The 22,166-nt window shown below is 33.7% G+C and overlaps 1 protein-coding gene across 2 annotated transcripts in view; it reads left to right on the plus strand.

Moving 5' to 3' along the window:
- Positions 1 to 22,166, plus strand: part of LOC124644968 (UNC93-like protein) — a 73,746-nt gene that overhangs the window by 20,478 nt on the left and 31,102 nt on the right. Inside the window, exon 2 of one of the 2 annotated variants that reach the window (XM_047184663.1) lies at positions 17,169 to 17,253. The exons of the other annotated variant lie outside the window; for it this stretch is intronic. The gene's annotated coding sequence lies outside the window, so the exon portion shown is untranslated. The remainder of the gene's footprint in view (positions 1 to 17,168; positions 17,254 to 22,166) is intronic. 2 annotated transcript variants of the gene reach the window in all.

A 22,166-nucleotide genomic window follows, 5' to 3' on the forward strand; every position in this document is an offset into this window, starting at 1 on the left:
ACATCGTTCGTTCCACATTCAGTTATTTTTTAAAGGCCAGATAACGCAAAGGACAATTTTATCGCTTTTAAAAATATTTCTTCATATATTTTAATAAATGTATTTCTGTATTTCATGCATGTTTTCACCAGTCAAGTGGATTGGCAACCGGTTGTCAGGGGCGCGTCGACTTTGTGGACACATTTTGTATGTTAAGTTCGTGAAAACGGACTCGCGTATGCAGATTTACTTTACCCATAATGAAGAGGTACAGATAACATAAAAGTAACTAAAACTAAGATTATTTCGATACGGGAGTGGGCCGGCATCGCTTTGTCGCTCGGGCTGGTTATTGACAGACATAAGAACAAAATGTCATTCTTTATTAAAGAAGAAGTAGCAAAAGAAGAAGAAGATAACTTCCTTTTTCTCACGTGCCGTTATAATGTAAATAGTCGGTCGAGTTGCTGTATTTAATTCTAGACACGAATGGTTCGTCAATCCGTACAAGGCACCGACTCTTCAATCTGTTGAAAGTCTACATTTCTGTTGTCGACCATTGGTTTTCCCCAACAACAATATTGAATTATGTATCCGCAATAACTGTATGGATAATCTTAATTTCTTAGTTGCCAAAAGTCAAGGTATATTATTCAATATAATAAAGCATAATCATCATTGGAGTGTCCTATACATCGTTTTGCGGTTAGCATTAACATAATATGGTAATATCAACCACAAAACATATTACGTAGTGTTGGTATGTACCTACGTTCCTTAAAAGTCTCCGTTACTAGGCTGTAACCCACAATAGTATAACACATTAACCGTGCATGTTTGTTAACTAAAAACTCCTTACCAATCATTATCTTCTGCACATAGTAAACACACAAACTAGGACATCGGTTCCTGGTCCACGAGACTCGTTAATTTCTAAGCAAATCTGTCAAACAAAGAAAACGTGCGAGTCTTGTAACCGAAGCTAGTAATATTTACACATAACTGCGATATATAATTTAGGACGCTGTGCGACACTGCACTCTATTGACTTCATACGGTACTGTCACTTATCTTAGTCTTAACTCATAAATATTAGACACCTATATGTTTAGTAACCTACTAAACTATTCGACAGTTTTGATTAATGAGCTTGTACCTGCCATATGAAAAACTAGATTAAGAATGTTCCACTTAATCTAAATCACACGCAAGGTAGGTGTCAAATATAAGTATGTAGAGACCCCTCATTATATTCCATAAAGAGTCTTGACACCTTCTTTGTAAAACGATTGCAAAGAGAGCAACCCAAAAATAAATGTTATCTGCATACGATCAGAAATAACCCAGTTTATTCGTATTCAATCTACATAATAATGGCAACCTCACAAGTAACCTCAAGATGGACGACCTCATCTAGGAAGATCGATTCGACCCAAAAGAATACCTGTTATACATACAAATTATATGTTCCGGTAAACAATCAAGCGGAAGTGTTGTGTCGTGAACTAAAAATTCCAACGAAAGGCCGTCAAATGTGTAATCAATTCATCTGTGATATTCTGTGATTAACATGAAAATATATCTGCATAATTTAAATTGAGGTCGACTCATCTCAAGATTGGATAAGATAACCATGAGGATAACTTAATTGGATAGCTGATATCCTGTTCATTTATCCTACTTCTGAAGTGACGTCAACGACTAATCAAGGAGTTTTTATGTTACCTAAACGTATGGAAACTATACCCTTTAAGCATATCACTTTATATTAGACACATCTTGAGTTCAGATGTCGCAATACACAACTTACAACAGATATAATCGACGACATATATTCATCTTTTTAATTAGCCATTCATCTTATGTCAAACGGCTTAGGAAATATATCAGGTTTATTGCATACGCCATTTATGTGTGTATCTGAACGAACGCACACACGTTTAGTTACTTCTATAAATAGCACGAGCATGAGTTAAACTTGCGCATCTACATTGAAGAAAATAGCCTCAAAGGCAATATAATGTGGAAATAGACACATGCGCAGGCCTCGGAGATAAGTAAACCGGCTGGTCGTGCCGGCGCCACTTTCAGTCAGATGGCTGGCGCCCTCGCAGCCGCCACTGTGATTGCTCTCACTCTCACCGTGTCCAAGAACGGTACCACAAACAAGTTTCCTGCGATGGATACATAGTTGCACCTCTTCGCAGAACTTGTATCTAACTGAACGAAGCATTGCACTTAGCTTTTTACAAGAATAGGCGTCTAAGTTTAATTGACAAATGTAATTAACACACTGCTTAACTGTTTCGCGCGGTTTGTCCCCTCGTTCTAAAGGCTAAAATATATAACAAATAGTGAATACTATTGCTATGAAATGGTAAAAGAAATTTCAAAATACTTTCGGCAGACTCAAAGTCACAAACATTACCTCTTACCTTTAACGTATACCTTAACATGCATTTATTAGTATAGATGGATCTGTACTTTTTATATATTCAGCCACTTACCTAAATGCATACTAAAAGTTTATTATATGTATTATACATTTTCCTGACCATCTCCTTCAAACTACATTGACCCGTCTTAATATCTCATAGGACTATCCCTTCTTAGTTTTCAATAGCTACTGCTAATGTTTACTCGCTCCATAATAGTACAGTCGAAACCAAATCCGCAATGAAACGACCCTGCCTTATAGCAAGTGCTAAGGTTAATTTATATAACAATCGTACGTCCAGTAGCGGCGAGCCACCCATGTCTGATCGATAAACGATTCTTCATTATGACACTGATCTTTCAAACAATAGGCAATAGGGTTCGTATCGATGACTTGTATTCAAATATCCTGATCGATGATTCGCGAATTGCGTTTAACGCAAGCTTTATTTATAGACAGCATTTAGATTGTAGTCAGTAATTTCCCTATAGAAAACTAGTGAGAAAATCATGGTTTAGGAAAACTTTTTCAGTAACGCTTAACATCAATCATCTGCAAGCTGAAAATGTTCTTTAGACATTTGAAAATGCAACCTCCACCATGACTCTACGTCTTACCCAACAGAGTCTTATAAAGAAAGCCGTACATACTAACTCGATATATAAATAACTTGTGTAATCTTACTGTAAATAAACTCGTTTCAAAATAAGTTAAGTTGCCATTATGTTATTTTTCGTGTCCCTCCAAGCATTTACTTGCCTTAACTTGTAAACAATAGAAATATATGTATCGTGACATAATTAAGTAAACATTTTAAAAACTATATTTCTATGTCACATGTAAATTCCAAATCATCCAGGTAAAGGTATTGGTAAATTGCAAAATATGGGTATATATAAAAACAAACAGCGTACCGACTACAAAAGCTAGAACTTAATGATTTACCTGTTTAGTTCAACGACACACTCACTAAATTTTCTGTGCCTAACAAAAAATATTTGTCCGTTACATACTTAAGGATAATTACAAAATGACGCATGCAGCCCATCCAAGTCATAAAAGTGTAAAACTTTCAGATAGATAAAATCAACTTGTGTCAAAAATAATGCTTGAATTTGCAAACTTCTATTCTGATCAATATTGCACCCACAGTCCACGTTCCTTCATTTCTTAGCACTTCATTTGTTTTATAGTCAATATCCTAAACGAGGTTAGGAAACTTCACTAGGAAATTAATGATAATATATCTCTTTTAATTCGTGTGTACGGTCACGAGTCGGCAAATTCACGTGAGCAATAATATTAATACTGCATGCATAAATAAGTTTTTAAAATCACCTTCGTCTCATATAAGCGTTCATGTAGGAAGACGCAATTTCGAAATTGAATCTTAGTTTGTTTATTTGACTCTCATTCAATCATTTAAAATAAAACTCACTTTACAATTTGAGCTAGCATTTTTTAGATAATAATAAAAAAAATAAATAAAAAAAATCAATGAAACATCGTAGTTGATTCAAATCAAGTTCTGTAATTAAAAATGCCCTGAGGCGAAGTTTGAGCGTCTTTTTTTTAATATTTCATGATCAGAATCAAACCAGTAACCGCTCAGTATGGTCTCATTTGCTATACGCGAATTGGGGCCATACAGAGCGTTTAAAAATAAGATTAATAAAATAGGAAAATAAAATGATTAAACCAATCAATATTTCTTAATGAGATTTACTCAAAATTCACTCAAATTTTGATTATGCACAATTTTCATTATGCAATTCTTGAAACGAAATTTTATTATCAGGTGTTCGATTTAACAGCATAATAATAGTTCAAGTAATAGCAATGCGCGTGCATGCAAGAATCGTTAATAACCTTTGATGATAACGGGAAAATCCAATGGAAGTAACTCATTTATTTTTTTATTGTTATAAATTAACAATTCAGTATGCACTCATGCAAAATCATATTATGTAATAATGACACAATAAGTTCATATTTAAGACGAAACCGGAGGCACATGTACTACGATTTTTTATGTTCTTGCTCCTTCAATTATGACCATAAAATGCAGCAAATATTTATTTGTCTTTTACAATTTCTAAAATCTATTCGTAAAAGATGTAGTAACCGTCCATGGTGCGTGCTTATCTAAGTTCCACGATAAAATTTCCCAATATTTAGGTTGTAGGTCTGGTCATTGAGTATGCAAGGGACGCCGTTCCCTTGACGTGTCATTATCAAAGCTTTGTATTGGTTAAACCGACATTGTCATGGTTATTTGCTAGACCCTTTTTGACTACATCGTTCTACTAACTATACTAACAAATAAATAAAATACATGTATTTTTTTCATTATAACCCAAATTCCTTTTACGTGTCAAGTAACGGCTTTGGTCTTGAAAATATTTACTAGACCACCTTGATTTTGTTTTTCAACAATCTTCGGAATTCTTCCACGGACCTGGGGAACTATATCTGGCGGCTAGATGAGAGCTAATTTATTACGTCTGTATTACAAACATCTAAGTATAGGTAGTGAATTATTTTTGTAATTATTACAACAGTAATAAATTAAAATACAAAAGTTTCTTAATATTACAACAACAAAGTGCCAACAACCGTTGTTTCGAAGAAACTCGCGACACACTAAATCACAGAATGAGGAGGTCCTGTACCGCGAAGGCAAATATATTTTTGCATACGAGTACATCTGATTTCACATTTTAACTTTCTCCGCCAAAGTTTTATTTGCAAATCGCGGAAGTCTACCTAATGTCATAGTTGAGGGGCCGACGTATGTATAAATATTTAGAAAAACATCGGAGGCTGAATCTTCTCGTCGACCTTGCTGCGGATGTTTTAGTAATAAAACAATTTTAACTGTTGGTACAGTCAATAAAATATAGTCATTAGTATTCCGCACCTCTTCGCTAAGAGGTTCATCGTTTATGATTCGTTTCAAATTAACATTGACCCTGTAACCTTCTCGCGCTACGTGTCGCTCCACAGGGATAGACCTTAAATTAATGTTTAACTATTTAATGACGTCTCTTTCACATGGTCAGACGTCAAAGAGCGCTGACTTCTTTAAAACTGTGCAAAGTAATCCATTGCTGTTTTATAGCATTGCGCATTTTATGGAATATTTGTATGTCAGAGACCGGTAACATTAGAACACTGGGAAATAGGTAAAGAAAATGTGTAAAGTGAGCCACGCAAATTAGAGATGTACACGTGTAAAATACACGAAGCTGATGATTAAAGCAAAATATATGAACAACGCCAGGAAAATATAACATTGTTATGAATTAAACATAAAACAATATGGCGTGGGAGAATACTCGAACCGTAAGCTGAGTCGAAGATAAGCCAATTCAGTCTGAAATTCTAAAAATTCTGTAAATACGTTATCAAAAAGGTTCGCGGGTATAAACATGTTTGAAGGCAATTTATGTTTTTTACCTTTTCGCGGTTGTAAAGCACGAAATAATGACTACTTGTGATTTATGACAATCAAATCTAAGCGCTAACCTATAATTCATTCAGTGGTAATACACAGCAGGACAAAAAAAACGTCAAACCGTAATTTAGCGATAAGCATTTGTGGTAAAATACAGGTGACGCATTGTAGCCACATAAATAATGATTTATTTACCTTTCAGACACATGTCATAACCACACAAAATAAATAACAGAACATATAATATTATGTGAGTCATCGTCGTTTATGTGACATATTAAACTGAATGGATTCGATTTAATAAATGTATGTGTGTAAAGAAAATTGTGCTCGCAATAACATCCAAGGACGGCGTGATATTATACAAATAATCACACGAATATAAATGAAAATGTGATTAGATATATTTTTATTGATTTTGTATTTGTAAAACTGAAAATAAATATTATTGAACAAATCAGAGCCGTCATTTTTGAGATTGTAATGGTGGGTTGGGCTTGCTTTATTATTATTTCATATTTGGTTAGTTCTCATAATTAAGGAATTTTGGTTGGCTCGAATCATAACTCATTAGTTTTTAAATATTTTTGATTTATTTTAAATCTAGCATAACTAAGCAATTGGATTTTATATGGGCACTGAAATTCAGATAGATTCGAAAATATCTTTTTGTAGAAAAATGCCTCAACATGAGCAAAAATCTCACTTTCCTGTGGGGCGATTTTCCAAAACGCAAGTTTTCTACCGACATAATGCGTAAAGTAAATACATAAATAAATCAATCAATACCTAATCACAGTAACAATTAGTAAAACTTTGCTAAAACTTAAAAAAAAGTTTTGTAGCTCCTTATTTTTTGACGATTTTTAATCATAGAATAGGGGCGACAAGAATTGTGTATCACATTCCTGTCAGCTAAAAACGTGTCAAGAATACCTATAAATTGAATTTTGATAGCTGTTGCCAGATTTCTATGACAAAGTAGGTAGTTAGGTAAGCTCATTGCCGCTCATAGTTCCGCGTAACAGCCAATCAGATAGTCGCAACGAAGCTCTGATCGACCGCAGACGCGTTCGGGACAGACAACTTCTCACTTGTATGGTAAGTATTTACGTAAACAATATTTAGATTTCATATATAATTTTTATTATTTTAAATAATACACCAAGGATAAATACTCAATGAAGTAGTGAAATGTCATTCAAAGACAACGTGTTTGTGTTTTTTGTGAATAACATCAAAATTATCACTTTTCTGTATATCACTTGTCTGGATTTGTATGCACAGGAAAGTGATAACATTACAGGATAGTGATGGATTTCCTTGGATTTCTATTTTTTTTTCTTAACATTTTACATTTTTATTCGTTGAGGCCTTGTTTCCACAGAAACCAAAATGTCACAACCTAAAAAAAAAAGACCAGGGAATAAGTACTAGCAGAAAAGCAAAAAAAAATAAAGAAAACCTTATGACAGAATGAAAAATGATCCAGAGAAGTTAGGTACTTTGAAAGAAAAGAAAAAAACAGTATTAGGTAATTAAAGTCAAGCAGTACGTACAGGAAAGATAAAAACAATATCCGAGATGACTGAACGATGAAGAAAGACACGAAACTGATTCTGATGATTGTTATTGTATTATCTGTGGATTGTTATAAAAGGAAGACACAACAGGTCAAGATTGGATCAAATGCATCATATGTCATCAATGGGCGCAATGTAACTGCATCAAAACGGATATAGTATCGTTAAAGTGTCCTGCCTGGTTATCGGATAAAGACTATGCAATGCAAACTTAAACTGACCTATGTATTTAGAGAATTTTCGACTGATTATTATTGAAAAAAACACTGAAATTATATATGCCCTTCTAATAATTAAGTTTCTTTAAAGTTAATACCTGAAAAAAAGCAGCTGATTATTTTTTGTAACGTATTCATTTCATAGAATGGGTTGATTTTATTGATCTCTTTAAGACAAATTTAGACTATTAAGTTACAGACTTGTATAAAACAGACTATCATTATTTATTGTGACTTGCTATTAAAATTTTGTAATTCATTGTTTTTAAATAAAAAATAAATCAGGTAATTTGTGTTTAATAATCTCACTTTTCTGGTTATTTCTCACTTTTCGGGCAGTTAAATAACATTCACATCTTAAAATTGTTAAAGGTTTTTAATAAATATATAAAATATTATATAGTGAATAATTTACATGTCACTTATTATGCATTTTTATACATATTTCATGTTTATTTTCATTTTCCTGTGCCACATATCATTTGCCTGCCTATTTTTTTTTTTTAAAGACCTATAATTTAATTATTTATCAATATTTTGTCTGATCCGCAAAACTTGTGCTTATTTATGTAACAATCTTGACTTCTAGCCACTTAGCATACTCAATTTTAGAAAAAAAGCATGGGACTAATAATGTTCCGTTAAAATTCCTTCATAATGAGAACTACCCATTTATGTACAGGTGATATGTGCTACTAGACGTAAGTAGCTCACGCGGCAAACTCAGGCACGTAACAGATAGCTTCGGCTATTAATAATCAAGTTATTCTTGGCAAGCTAATAATAGTCCCATCTAGATGCTATCTAATCTACAGCCTGCTAGGGTTGCTATCTCGTCTCATATCGCGCTTACTTTAAAAGCAAGCACTATATTTATCACAACCCAGGTTTCTAAACACTTTAGATGGAAATAATGAAGTCTTACTATGATTGTGTAATATGTTGTCCTGCATAAAAAAATCTTCATTCTTACATTCTGTAAATAAAGCGAGACATAAACTCAGCATTAGTTACAAGATCTTCATCATACGTCTTTGAAAACGCATAATTCGTAGCTGATCTAAACGAGTTCCAAGAACTTTTTTCTCTTCGTTCATCGTTTTTCTCGTGTCAGTGACTCGGGAGTCGACGCAAAAAATATTATAATATTATTACTTTTCGTAGATTGCTAATGTTTGAGAAAAAAAAATCTTGAACGATCATGAAAAAGTAGCACTTCATTAATGAAAAAGATATGACTAGGTAGTTAAAACATGCCAGTTGCAAATGTCAAAATAACAATATTCAGAGGCATAAATGCGGATAAAAACAAGGTTTAATTTTTTGCTTGTTTGTTTGTTGGTTTTGGCTCCAAAAAATACGGATCAATCGAGTTTTTTTAATAAAAAATTTACCAATCCACTATCTGATCATATTACGGGCAGTTTCATTCTTCGTACATTTGATTTTCGAAAGAGCGGCCATCTTGGGAAATGCGACAAACCGTTACATTATTATAAGTTGTTACATACCTACCTTTTATATCTAGAATTAACTTAATGAGTATAATTTTTACAGGACATGACACTGCAAAAAAGAGCTGTGGCATAGAATCTTGAAGTTTTAAATTAATGTAGATATTTAATAAAGACTTTACATTGTATTGTTGGCACGAAAATATCCAGCCAGAGTTTGTAGTAACCTGCTACTTTATACATATTTATATCTTTTTTCAAATAATGGCTGGTAACAAATGACAGCGTTAAGGTACTATTTGATATGAAAAAAAAACTTCGATGAATCCACGGATTTTTAATATGCTATGGAATAAAAATATCCTGTAACGTAACGTTCTGTAACAAAGTACGTAACAAACTGTTAGTGAAAAATAATACTATAACACACCCGAGAAATTGATAGGATAAATTCGGGTAACGTAAACGACATATCAAAACTTTAATAATGGCGTTATTAAAAATAAATACTCCTCTTAAAAATTGATGAGTATGATGACTTTACGACGGTTTTGTGGGAGAATTTATTAATCTGAAACGATAGTTAAATTTGACTAAATTGGATTGCTCTTAATTGACTGTTAAAAATCTTTATATCTTACGTTAATTGCAAGGAAAAAATCCAAACGGATTATATTACGGTGGAACTTATTTATATCGCTTCAGATGAAGTTAACTGGGTCCTTGCCTCGCTACTTTCATTGTTTACCTAAAAGAAAAAAACTAAATAGTTTTAAAGTCGCTTATCCTATCTTATCTAAACAACTCCTGCTTAGTACTATGGTCTGAATATTTCTTATGATTCATTCAACAAAACTGTCAAAGATATTTTTATTCGTTGTTAATGTTGAAAATTAATTAATTACACCTGTCTTTAGTAATGAAAATGGATACAAAATCCCGTTTCTTATGAATAAAACATTTATAATATCTAAATAAATAGGTACTGATAAGATCTTGAATGTTACAGTTAAGCTAATGGTCAAGATAATTTAAGAGACACAGAGTTATAAAAAGTAGCATATGATTTTCCTCGATTAAGATGCTATCACTAGACTAGAGCCCTAAAAAAACAAATCGGACCAGCGGTTCGTGATTCATACATATATATTAATTAAATTGATGTTCAACATTTCACACCATTAATGTTTACACAGTAATTGATTTAATCGATTTATAGTTAGGGCATAGGCCTTACCACAACATTAGGTGAACAAATAACAGGTATACCTAATAGGTATATTTTTCTTAAATCCGGGTCTTACAAAACGCAGGGCATCGTCTATCTGCAGATCTGTGTATAAACGCCAGCAGATCAACCTATCCAAATCTGTCAAATTTTACCAATCGAACATTGACCTTCCACTATTGTGATAAGGTTCAAAATCTATTGAAGAAATTTGCTAAATTGAGGTAGGTTGGTGTCTCTGTACATTCATAATGGTCGCGTTTATTAGCTCACAAGGATTCCTTGAGATGCGGACGTACGTTTAACTAAACTCATTATTACTAACTATTGAAGTTTATTAAAACAATGTACTTGCAACATCTGTGATTATGTGAGAACCACGGTACCTACACTTATCAGAGATATAGACAATGGGAGTATTACGTGCTGAAGCCTAAGAATAACTTACGGAATCTAGAATAATGGCCGTCCATTTCAGTAAATGTATAAGAGTTAATTAAACAAGCGGGAGGTTCTACAGCACCCATGATAACCATTATGGTGTAATACTAAAAGGCTGTTACTGGTACACGTGGATTAAGAAAACACATTGCCCATATTACTGAAACATTTCAATTTAGGTATTATATTTAATAAAAAATTTAAACAAAAAATAATAATATTGGAACAAAAACAAATATGCACAGTCATCTTCGGGTACTTGGAGATCAATAAACAAACAACGCATTAGAGTAAAGGTTAACACAACCATAGTATTAACATCTTATAATCGAGTTCAAAACATAGAGAACTGATTGACAAATGAATATTTAACTAAATACCAATATTAAAGAATCCTAACGTCTCTCACAAAAGCTTACTTTGTTAGATATCGTTAGATAAAACTGTGTGAGCCCTCGGCGAGATTTTGCAAGGGAAAATGAACACGCAGATAAATAAGCAAGATTATTTCATGAAGACCACAGCAACCGGTTGTGAGCAAGTGTTGTCTGGCTATGTTACTGACACGGCTATTTGTGGTATATTAATTACCCCTCATTAGGCCCTGCCTAACTTTTACCAACTTTCGCAAGACTAAAAACATTCTGTTTTAGACGTACTTCACTTCACTTCACCCGTGTTTACAAAATATGCGCCTGAGGTGAGTAAACTGGCTCGAGTGATACGGTGCCGTATGTTTTCAAGGGCTTGTTATGTAAACTTCTATATTTAAAAATATGTTCATAGCATAGATTTTTTTTTTATTCTTTAGTGTAGAGTTTTATTTGTTCTGTCGATTATTTTTAAGAAATATTTACTTCATCCTACTATCATTTACAGAGGTCACCGACTTCCTATGTAATTTTCGTACGTTATTTGCACAAATTATTATTATTCATGGCAAAAATGGGCAGAGAATAATATATATCTGGAGTTTCAGGAATTGTATAAAAGACAAAAGTTCGTACCAAAGTAATATAAAATACGGAATCCCAAATACCAACATAATATTTAGTCCAATACCCACGTGACCAGATTTTTAACATAGGTACGAGTAGGTATTAGGTATGTCTTTGTATTTTTTTCCAAAGCATTAAGCGAATGAACCATTGATGACTTTATTACCATTTTATACACAAAAATAAACAAACACAGACTTACTGACAAATAAAAACTGATACTTATTATTTAAGCCAGTCTACAGCTTGGTTGGTAACTAAAATATATGCATTTATTGGGAATTTACTCGAATCTCGAATATTCAACTAGAATATCTAGTTAGACTCTCTTTTATATTTTCCTGATTGTTGACGTGTGACGTTTAAAAGCACTTGATTCAACCAACTATTTGGCTACAGTTCCAGCTCAGAATAAGTTCTGCGACCATCTTTTAAATGTCAAAATAAAATTATCTACAAAAATAACATTATTTTCAACAATTACCTTTACGAAAATTCCACTTAATTTACAAAAACCAGGCAAATATAACACGTCTTTTCATGACGTCACCACCTCTGGTTCGGTCGTTCAAACAGTGTCCACCTTCGTAAGAAATTGTACCAATAACAACCGTATTATAGACATACACAATGGCGCCGATGACTTTGTTTACACAGCTTAGTTTCGGCACAATATACACTGTAAATGAACTATTTTTTGCCGTCGACAAAAGACTTGTCTGTACAAACATAATGCACCCACTTTAGCAGTTACGTCGAATCATATTTTATTTTCGTACAATGCATTAGCAAAACACTCGTCAGGTAATTAGCTCGAATTAGACTTTTAGGATAAGTATCTACTTAAAGGTTATGACAAATACTTTTAAATAAAGATCTATAGAAAAAAAGGAGATGGAAAACAGATATTTGCAAACTACTATAAATGCGCTAGTAATTTTGCTTGTCTCTCTCATGAAAACTACTGAACAGATTTAAATCAAATGGTAGTCAAATAGTCTACAGTAGAAGTAGTTCCCGGAGACAATTTTTGGCATGTAGTGAATGTGTAATGAATCCGCCCTAACTTGTGAGCGGTATCGCAATATGTACTGACACAGATATCTGTGTGAACAAGAGTACACGCTTCATCACGTTTTTACAACGAATGGTGAGCAGAACACGAGGGTCGCGTGTTCTTACACAACAGTCGTGACTTTTAGCAACTGCACTTGCTAACCAACTGTCATTAAGTAATTGATCTCTAGAACTTTGATACTCAAGTGGACTAAAACTTAAGTCTATTGATTCTAAGGAAAACAAAGAACTTGGTGATCTGACGATGGATGTTAATCTCTTAGATTGGCACGGTGGCTTCAGAAAATAATGAACGATGAATACCAACACTAAATCGTATTGCCATTAGGTTGTTATAATGTAATTTACCTCGACACGTTTCGTGTTCAGCAAAAAGTCGCCAACTTAAGGGACTTACACATTCCCAGCTGTAGTGAAGTATTCTTCGTTCGTGCAGGTGAATAGCCGTAAAGCAATAGAAACTGCGAGTTTATTGGATTTATTGCTACTTTCATTTTCCATTGGCCACGACTGCGTATATAATATTTCTAATTATAACCAACAATTTACTCAGGTGCCGTATAAAATTAACAATATATTTCTGACAACGATGCTTGTATTCAGTAAAATTTGACTAAGCTGACGCTCGTGTGGATTAGCCTTTAGACGAAATGATAGTGTGAATCTGTGAAGGTACTTGGCTATAATTTACCAACGGCTGCAATTTGTGGTCGTAACTATAAGTTATTTACTTTGCTAAACTAAAAAAAAATCGATGTAAAGACAAAAAATATGAACTGTTGTAAAAAAATCTGAAAAGGGACAAAGCTTCTTGAGTAGCTACTTCGTTCATATCTAAAACAAGTGACAACACACGACTATATTTTATGTGATTTTAAAGTAAGCGTCCCTAATAATTTTAATAACTTCGTCCTCCAAACTTTACCACTAATTAGCTTAACAGGAAAAAGATAGAATTTGAGATAAAACCCATTTTGTTCAGCACATGACGTTTGTGCAGATGTTCGTGAAAGATGCCAGGATTTAGCGAGCCTTGCACCAGTCACCAGTATCTACCATCGCACATTAAACATATTATGTTGGACGACTTAACCTCTAACGAGCGTGATGTCATACAACTCTGACGTATGAAAAATAAATGCCAATCATTATTAAAGACTACGTAATAAGTTTCACGTTGCGTTTGAAACATTCAAAGCGTATTCACATTACGGTTTTCGTGAAAGGTTTTCGCATAACTTATACAGGTAAAGCCCTTGGCGGATCGCCAGTGCTTCTATAAATAAATCAGGCAGTAACGCAAGTAACATGTTACATTGTCGCCATTTAGATGGCAATCTACTGAGCTTAGCACTGCTTAGAATTTTGTTCAGCTCACGGGCCAAATTGCAAGTATTAACGGCCATTCGATTAGCATTTTGTCGGTGGTTCTTGGAGCGTGCAGGGAAACCCCACACCATTGTATTATAAATCAAAATCACGCTGTAACATTACCATTCTTGGTTCAAAGTTTCCCACCGTGCAATAAAGACGCGGCGGAAGTCAGTCTCAATTAATAAATTATAACTACTAATTATTTCCTTGATGCTCTAGCAATAGGTATGTTGTAGGTAAACGAGCGCCATCTCAAATTGCATCTTGTGTCATCCGGTAAACTTTAGCAAACGCAAGCTTATCTTGATTTTAATTAGCGTACTGAAGAATTAAACGTTTTATCATAGTATTTTTATGAAGCTAAAACAATGTATCTATTAAGAACATGTGCAGTTGATGAAGTGGCGAGATATGAACCATGAAAAACTAATGAAGTATGCGATGGATTTTGTTTGCAGTAAAGATCACTTATCTTGATTTTTTTCCTGAATGCATAATTATACGTTTTATTAAAGATAAGTATTTAGTTTATTTACATAACATGTTTTGCACGCAAAGACTTACTCTGAATACTAGTACGTTTCAGCCGTGTTACTTGCATGCAATAGTTTTAGCGACTCCGGTATACTTTTAACGCATCTCTCAATCACAATAAATAATTAACGGCATAGTGACAAAATGCATTACCTACATATTAAACTTTTTCTTCTTTCATAACTGATTCTAATAACAGCTTTTTTATAATAAGTAAGATACACAAGAATCGCTGGTGAAATCTTTTAAACTAATAACAGGATGGTGGAGTCATGATTCTACAAATGTAATCTGTATTCGATCAGTACAAACGTATCTACAAAAAGGATGTTGAACAAAACAGGAGATTTTTTGTGGTCGGATGATATGTTAAATGTTACATATTAACATATTCATATGCAGGTAAGTATAATACTGCCTGTATTGAAAAAAAAATGCGATCAAACACGTCTCCTCGGGTACCAAGGTCTCCATTGCGATAGACAAAAAACCGGATCGGGTTTTTAAACGATTTATTAACGGATTTAACGATTGATCCAAGATCTTGACACTGCGCCATCCATTCAGAGGTAGCCACCTTATAACCCACGGTTGTTAAGTGTAACGAGATTAGGTATATTATTTGTTCGGTAAAAAATAAGCTATCCATCCACCGGAACGGCGTTGGTCCGTGCATCTTCGTTTCCAAAACATGTTTTTATTAGGAAAACACGAGCAAAAACAAATGGAGTATCCAAAGGCCATGTGAGTTAAAATCTCGAATTTTCTCGGAAATAATTTAAGCATTCCATTTTCACAACAGGCGTTATTACATGAAATTTTCTTTAATGGTTCTAATCTAAAGTTACATAATATCTACTAACACTCGAGGTAGCCACCTTATAACCCACGGTTGTTAAGTCTAACGAGATTAGGTATATTATTTGTTCGGTAAAAAATAAGCTATCCATCCACCGGAACGGCGTTGGTCCGTGCATCTTCGTTTCCAAAACATGTTTTTATTAGGAAAACACGAGCAAAAACAAATGGAGTATCCAAAGGCCATGTGAGTTAAAATCTCGAATTTTCTCGGAAATAATTTAAGCATTCCATTTTCACAACAGGCGTTATTACATGAAATTTTCTTTAATGGTTCTAATCTAAAGTTACATAATATCTACTAACACTCGAGATTTCGTTTAGGTAACTAAATTCACTTGTAAATATCTATAAAGCACGTTCTTCCTAGTCGAAGACATCTCCAAGTGGTACAAAAGTCATAAGTCCATTAGGAAAATATTTAATTTTAATCATGATAAGTCAATATTTTATGATATGTTTACATGGGTCAAAAACATATTTACTGAACCGATTTTAATCTTTTATTTTACTAGTCTCCAAATTATTTGGAGCATCTGTTCAAGGCGCGAAGATAATTTTCAAACGATGTAGGACCTATGATACAATTACGACACTCCATAGAGGTCTTTCCTAGCTAGTATAAAGTCGTCATGCAGTGTCCGCGAGAGCGTAAGCTACCGGTTCAGTGACGTTAAATTGGAACGTAATCATAGATCGTCACAACACGTAGACTCGTTGGTATTTATCAACGACCCTTAATATACATATTAGAATGGCACGAGAAAAAACAACACTTCCTCGATACATTTTTTCTGCTGCTATCGGCGAATAAAGAAACGAGTTACGTTTATAAAAAATCGATCAGTACACCAGGCGCGTGGTTCCATTATACGAAACTGCGTCCAAAGATCAAGTGTCCGATCTGGCTGTGCGATGTCAAATATAAATAGTGTATTAAAAGAATCGGTATCGAAGACACCATATACTTACCTTTAATTGATAAATCAAATGTGTTACAAGTATTGGAAAAAACTTAACAGGTTATTTAGCTATAAGCTTAAATAACTATTTGTGGTCGCAAAATTGCCTCTGGATCATGGTTTAATTGGGGTTCTACTAAGTACTTAAAATCAGAAGTTGCGAAATATTGGTAGTCACAAACCACAAGAGAAACCACAAATTTAATACCGATTGGAGCAAGTTATCAAGATAACCCCAAAACAAAAGTTGTTTACCTATTTGACATTTACAGCATGCACATCGATTGATACAATCAATAGAATAAGGAAACGATTCTTGAACACACTTTGTTGAATAGAACACGATGTATAACCATTTTATTTCATATTTACGTATGTAAATTTTGTCGGATTTCAAGTTAAAAATGAATCGAGTGGACAATATTAGACTACTTGACCGCTCAAGCAAACGGTTCCTTGCAAGATGATGGTTCTAGAGTCTTTCAATTGCTGGCGTAGGTTTCTTCTAGCGAATGATGGCTGTGCGATCGAGTTTGAACCTAGTCTAACCGGTGTGGTCTGGTTATAGTCGCCGAGGACTGGCCTGCCACTCACCCGGACCCCGCCACTGGCCCGCGGGGACTCATCGACGACGCGATAACAACAAACACGTAGTAAGTCTGGACTTTTTAGTTGAAAATTTTGTCTTTTGTTTTGTGCTCTAATTGCATTGCTTGCTGTGAGCTTGCATTGTTTTATATGGGCTTTGTTATTGAAGCTTAGTCACTTGCAGCAATGATACACTTTAGTGCCAAATGACTCTATATTAAAATGTACTTAAATTTTCAATTCACTAACTAATAGGAACCTACCCAAGATAGAGGTGGTTTTTCACAAAAGTTTTCGGAACGACTTTCTTTAAATGTAATAAAACTAAATGAGAACTTTATACTAACTTTTGATCGTTTATTTACGTTTGGTATATTTTTATTAACTCTACAAGTTTTCAAATTTATGTTTTTCTTTCGCCAAATTAACAAAATACTGAAAAAAGATCTAAGTAATGCAAAAAGACGCTCTATACCGCTCACCTACTTGAACAATATCAATTATGTACTCAAACAAATCAATGTTGACTTGAACTTCAATCAATGTACACAAACTATCCATAGGAGGCGTGTCAATAAGAGATATCTCAGTCAGCCGATTCCTTGTTGACGAATTTTATCGACTTATAAGTATTTCACAAACGTGTATGTATGTACGTATGTACAGGTATTGTCCGGCTGTTGCTACCAGTGACAGCGACCTTGCGATTTTTCAGTTTCATGCTTCATTACCATGTTTGAAAACGACAATATTAAAATACTAGCCGTTTACGTGCTCTTGCAATGAGTTTTTCTAATTCATTGGTGTCCGTTCACATTAAATTGTTACGTATATGTTGCTGGTTTATTAGGCAGTATTACCTGATGGTTGATTCAAATCATGCATTGGATGACGGACAATAGAAAATGTTTAGTGAATCGTTGGCTGGTACAATGTCTTTACGTGCCTTTGAATTATGTATTTTGACTTTGAAAAGTTCTCGTTTTATGTTTAGTCTGAGTGTGGTGTTGTCTGGCGAGGCAGAAACTTATTCTTTGTGAAACGTGTTGTTGTATAACGATTGCAGGGAAAGTTAGTTCAGGGTCAACTCAGGCTTGCATACCTGATGTGTATACCCTACAGTTGTCTAGACTTTATGCCTATGTTTTGTAACAAAATTGTACTACACGGGCAGGTTTACCTTTATAAGTTATTCATTTTCTGTAGTTTCATAAGATATTTTTTCAAATACAGAGCACTAGCGTTGTTTCATAATATGTTTTGCGTTTGACTCGGAGTGATTCACAGTGTATTTTTATTAAAGTAGGTACAAGCATTTTTTCTTTATATCTGTAACACACAGCTGTTTAGCTTTTCTTTCAAAATGTTTAGATAGTGATTCACTGAATGATACAGTCTTCGTTTGTTTGTGGAGCCTCCATTTTATTACTCACCTATGTCATTTTGCATAGATTAGGAGCCCCGAATACTGAAATTCAAAGTCACAGTTTTACATGTCATATAACATTGCACAATCCCGGAACAGAAGCCGGAAAAGTAATCAAAGGAGCGTTGTGCCTTTTTTGTAGAAAACCTAACCATTATAAAGGAATGAGCTACAAAAACCTTATATTTATTTTGTTATTTTCATCGCAAACTAGCCTGCAGCAAATATTGTTGTTGTTTTTATCGCGAGAAATATTGAAGGCTGCTTATTCTAAAATGCACTTTTCGTCATTAATTACGATAGAATTCATTAAGAAGTATCGGCCGACTAAAAGTTTGTAATGTGTGGGTACTCTTAATGGTTAGCAAAAAAGCTATGTTAACAAACACTTAACGTGTACTCGTTATTAATGTTTACTCTCCTAGAAATATTTGACCCTCAGAAAATTAACGAAATTCCCACAACTCAAGTACGCACTTCATGGAATGGATTAATAAAAAATGTGCTTACATTAATTTTTAAGGATTTTCCAAATGAAGATTGATTTATTGTAGCTTGTGAATGACGGTCGGCATGCTTGGTAGATCTTTGTCTCGATACGAGAGATCTGACACATGACAGTTAGGATCGCCATACTCTAATATAAGTTGTGATGAGTTTCAAAAATGTAAAAGTATTAAAACCTCCGTCAAAATGCGATCAGCAGACCAAGGTATCATAATTTCCCAGTTCAGGGGCCTGATTCTCCCAATTTTACTTAAGCGGCATACGATTCGATTCGACTGAGATCCAATCACGACTCGATTACGGTTGAAGCGTATGTGGCATTCCGCTATTTTTTCCTGGTAGTAAACGTTTTTATCCTTTTCTGGCATTCAATAATGAATAATTTTGTCAGCAAATGATTTACGATTGCAATATGATTGTAGAACAAACTACCGTATAGACCAAAATCACCAAAATTGCAGAGCAATCGCAAACCAATCGAATGTCGTTGGAATACGATTGGTCTTATAATAGTAGCAGAAAGCCCGATATGGTTAAAACTGCTATTGCGATCATATTGCGATTCGATTTCTATTCACTTTTGACATTATTAACCTAGGAGAATCGGGCCCCTGAAATGTTAAGGTTACTACGGTTACAAATTAGGTCTGAATCAAAACTTTTGAGCACATGCGAAATGAAAACTCACTTGGTGTTTTTCACTGCCATTAAAAACCTTTGGCTATTATACCCGCAGATAACCAGGAAACATTATTGACTTTCGCCCAATTTCACCGACAGCATAAACGTCAGTTTTAATTGAAACTAATGTTTACTTTCAAACTTCAACGTAAAGATTCGAAGTTAACAGTTTTTTTTTTAATGAAAACTGATGTCTATTTTTCGGTTAACTTGGGCCTTATAATTATTAGTTTTTTTTTATTCAAGTAAACGAAGCTTTTATTTATATTTGCAATACCTATTCACGTACTTCACATACTTATTTATTTGTGACTAGTTGGCTATTTATAGTAAAACGTGACTCTGCTTAATTACGCATTAGCATCACGGCTAAGACGCGACTAATTTAGTAACAAAAGCGTGCATTATTTTTTACGCTTATAATTTTAGTATAATCATTTTAGAAATTAAATATAATAATGATAAATTAGTGATGTGTCAGCTTTCTTAAATGCTAACTTAGAATGTCGTAGCAGTGGACACAAAATAAAATATTATACTGTGGCATTAATTACCATCTGTAATCTTTCTAAGAGTAATCCATCAATAAGGTTTTGTTTTCTCTTAGCAAGTTTGGTAGCATTCAAATATTCTTAAGATTCCACATACATATTTACATACATCTCGGACTATAAGAATTAATATATAAAGTGAAACAGTAAAAACCATGCATCTCCAGCGATACCTATGCATCTCTTTTGTGAACGCTGAAAACTCATCCCTTTTGTGAGCAGTCACGTAAAAAATAGGTAGAAACTTATTCTACAGATCTACCCATTGGAATAATAAATTAATCATTATGCTAGTCACCTACAGAGTTAAGCAGTAATTATGTAAAACCATCCATATTCAATAGTTTCAATGGTTTTGTAATAAAAATTTGTAGTACCTAATGAAATCTGAAGAGACATAAAATATTCTTTGGGATCCCAAAACTTATCATCCTTAACCCTTTTTGAATTTTATTCGCGTCCAGTATCATTTTATTGCAGTGATTCTTCGAAATATTTTGAGAACGATTCAAAAAATATATGTTTTTTTAGTTATAAAGATATTATGTAGGTAAGCATACTACGGCGCAGCAGTTTCAATTTAGTTCCAACAGTTTTTTATTGACAATAATAATATTTCATGTTTCAATGAGAAGGTAATTCAGGATCGCAATAAAGTAATTCAAAATACATTTTATTCCATGACGACTTTGAACTTGAGTAAGCGTCTTAAGGCAATGATATTGATTTTGAATCAACCTTGTGAATTTATGATAAAATGGTTTTACGCATAGGCTTAGCGAATCTCACTTTAGATTATTTTTAATAAGAACTCTGACTTTTACCTTCAACCTCTATTAGTGAAATAACTGCATACGACACAGTTAACTGTATTCAAACATTGGACTCATCAGTCATCCTCTTTTCTATAATCGGTTAAGCACCATTATAAAATGGACATGATTGTTTTTGCCGACAAGTTACATGGCGAGTGAGGGCTGCGTTGATAGAACTGCCAACCTTTTCTTGTTATAATGACAGGTAACAAGTGAGCATCACGACTGGCTAATTCTCAGTACAGAAACTAAATAATAACAATATTCATTAAATATAACACGTTTGTTCTATAGATGAACATGTGAAGACAATTAATTTTATGATACTACACGTTTTTACAGATGCATGTATTAGTTTTAAATAAGAGTTGTGTCTTAACTTGTGTGTCTTATGATGATAGACACTAACTTCTGTCACCATTTTTGTTAACCTTTCCACACCAAATATTCGATACTGGAGAATGAACTGAATACATGGAAGTAAATAATACTTTGAAGGCCAAAAATAGCTCATTTTTCTTTTGTTAAAATCACATCCAAAGTATTGTTCATAATTTACCTTCAGATTCTGAACCGTGTTTATCCCGAATCTGCAGTTATTAACACTCAGCATTACTAAAGAGTTTATATATAGGCGTTGCGTGTTTGACGGGCAATGATTACGCCGAGAGACTCTGTGACAATTACTGTAATTAAACAGAGAAAAAACAACAATAGTCTGTGGGGCAGGGCCGGCCAGTCCCACAAATTAATCGTCAGGGTTCTCATAATGCTTTTTTTGTGAGAATTTATTTGGTTGATGCGCTAATCTTCATTTCATTTTCCGGTCCCCAATTTAAGTCTCGCTTAATACCTATAATTTTTTAATTCAGTTTCCAGAACAAAATAGGCGCAGTAAACAATAATGTAATACGTAAGTTATCTTTATTGATAAATAAAATTATGTCTAAGCAGTAAAGTTTCTTCGTCTCATTCTAGCGATAGGTATAGAAACAGAA

The sequence above is a fragment of the Helicoverpa zea genome, chromosome 31, assembly GCF_022581195.2.
Source record: "Helicoverpa zea isolate HzStark_Cry1AcR chromosome 31, ilHelZeax1.1, whole genome shotgun sequence".
NCBI classification, from domain to species: domain Eukaryota; kingdom Metazoa; phylum Arthropoda; class Insecta; order Lepidoptera; family Noctuidae; genus Helicoverpa; species Helicoverpa zea.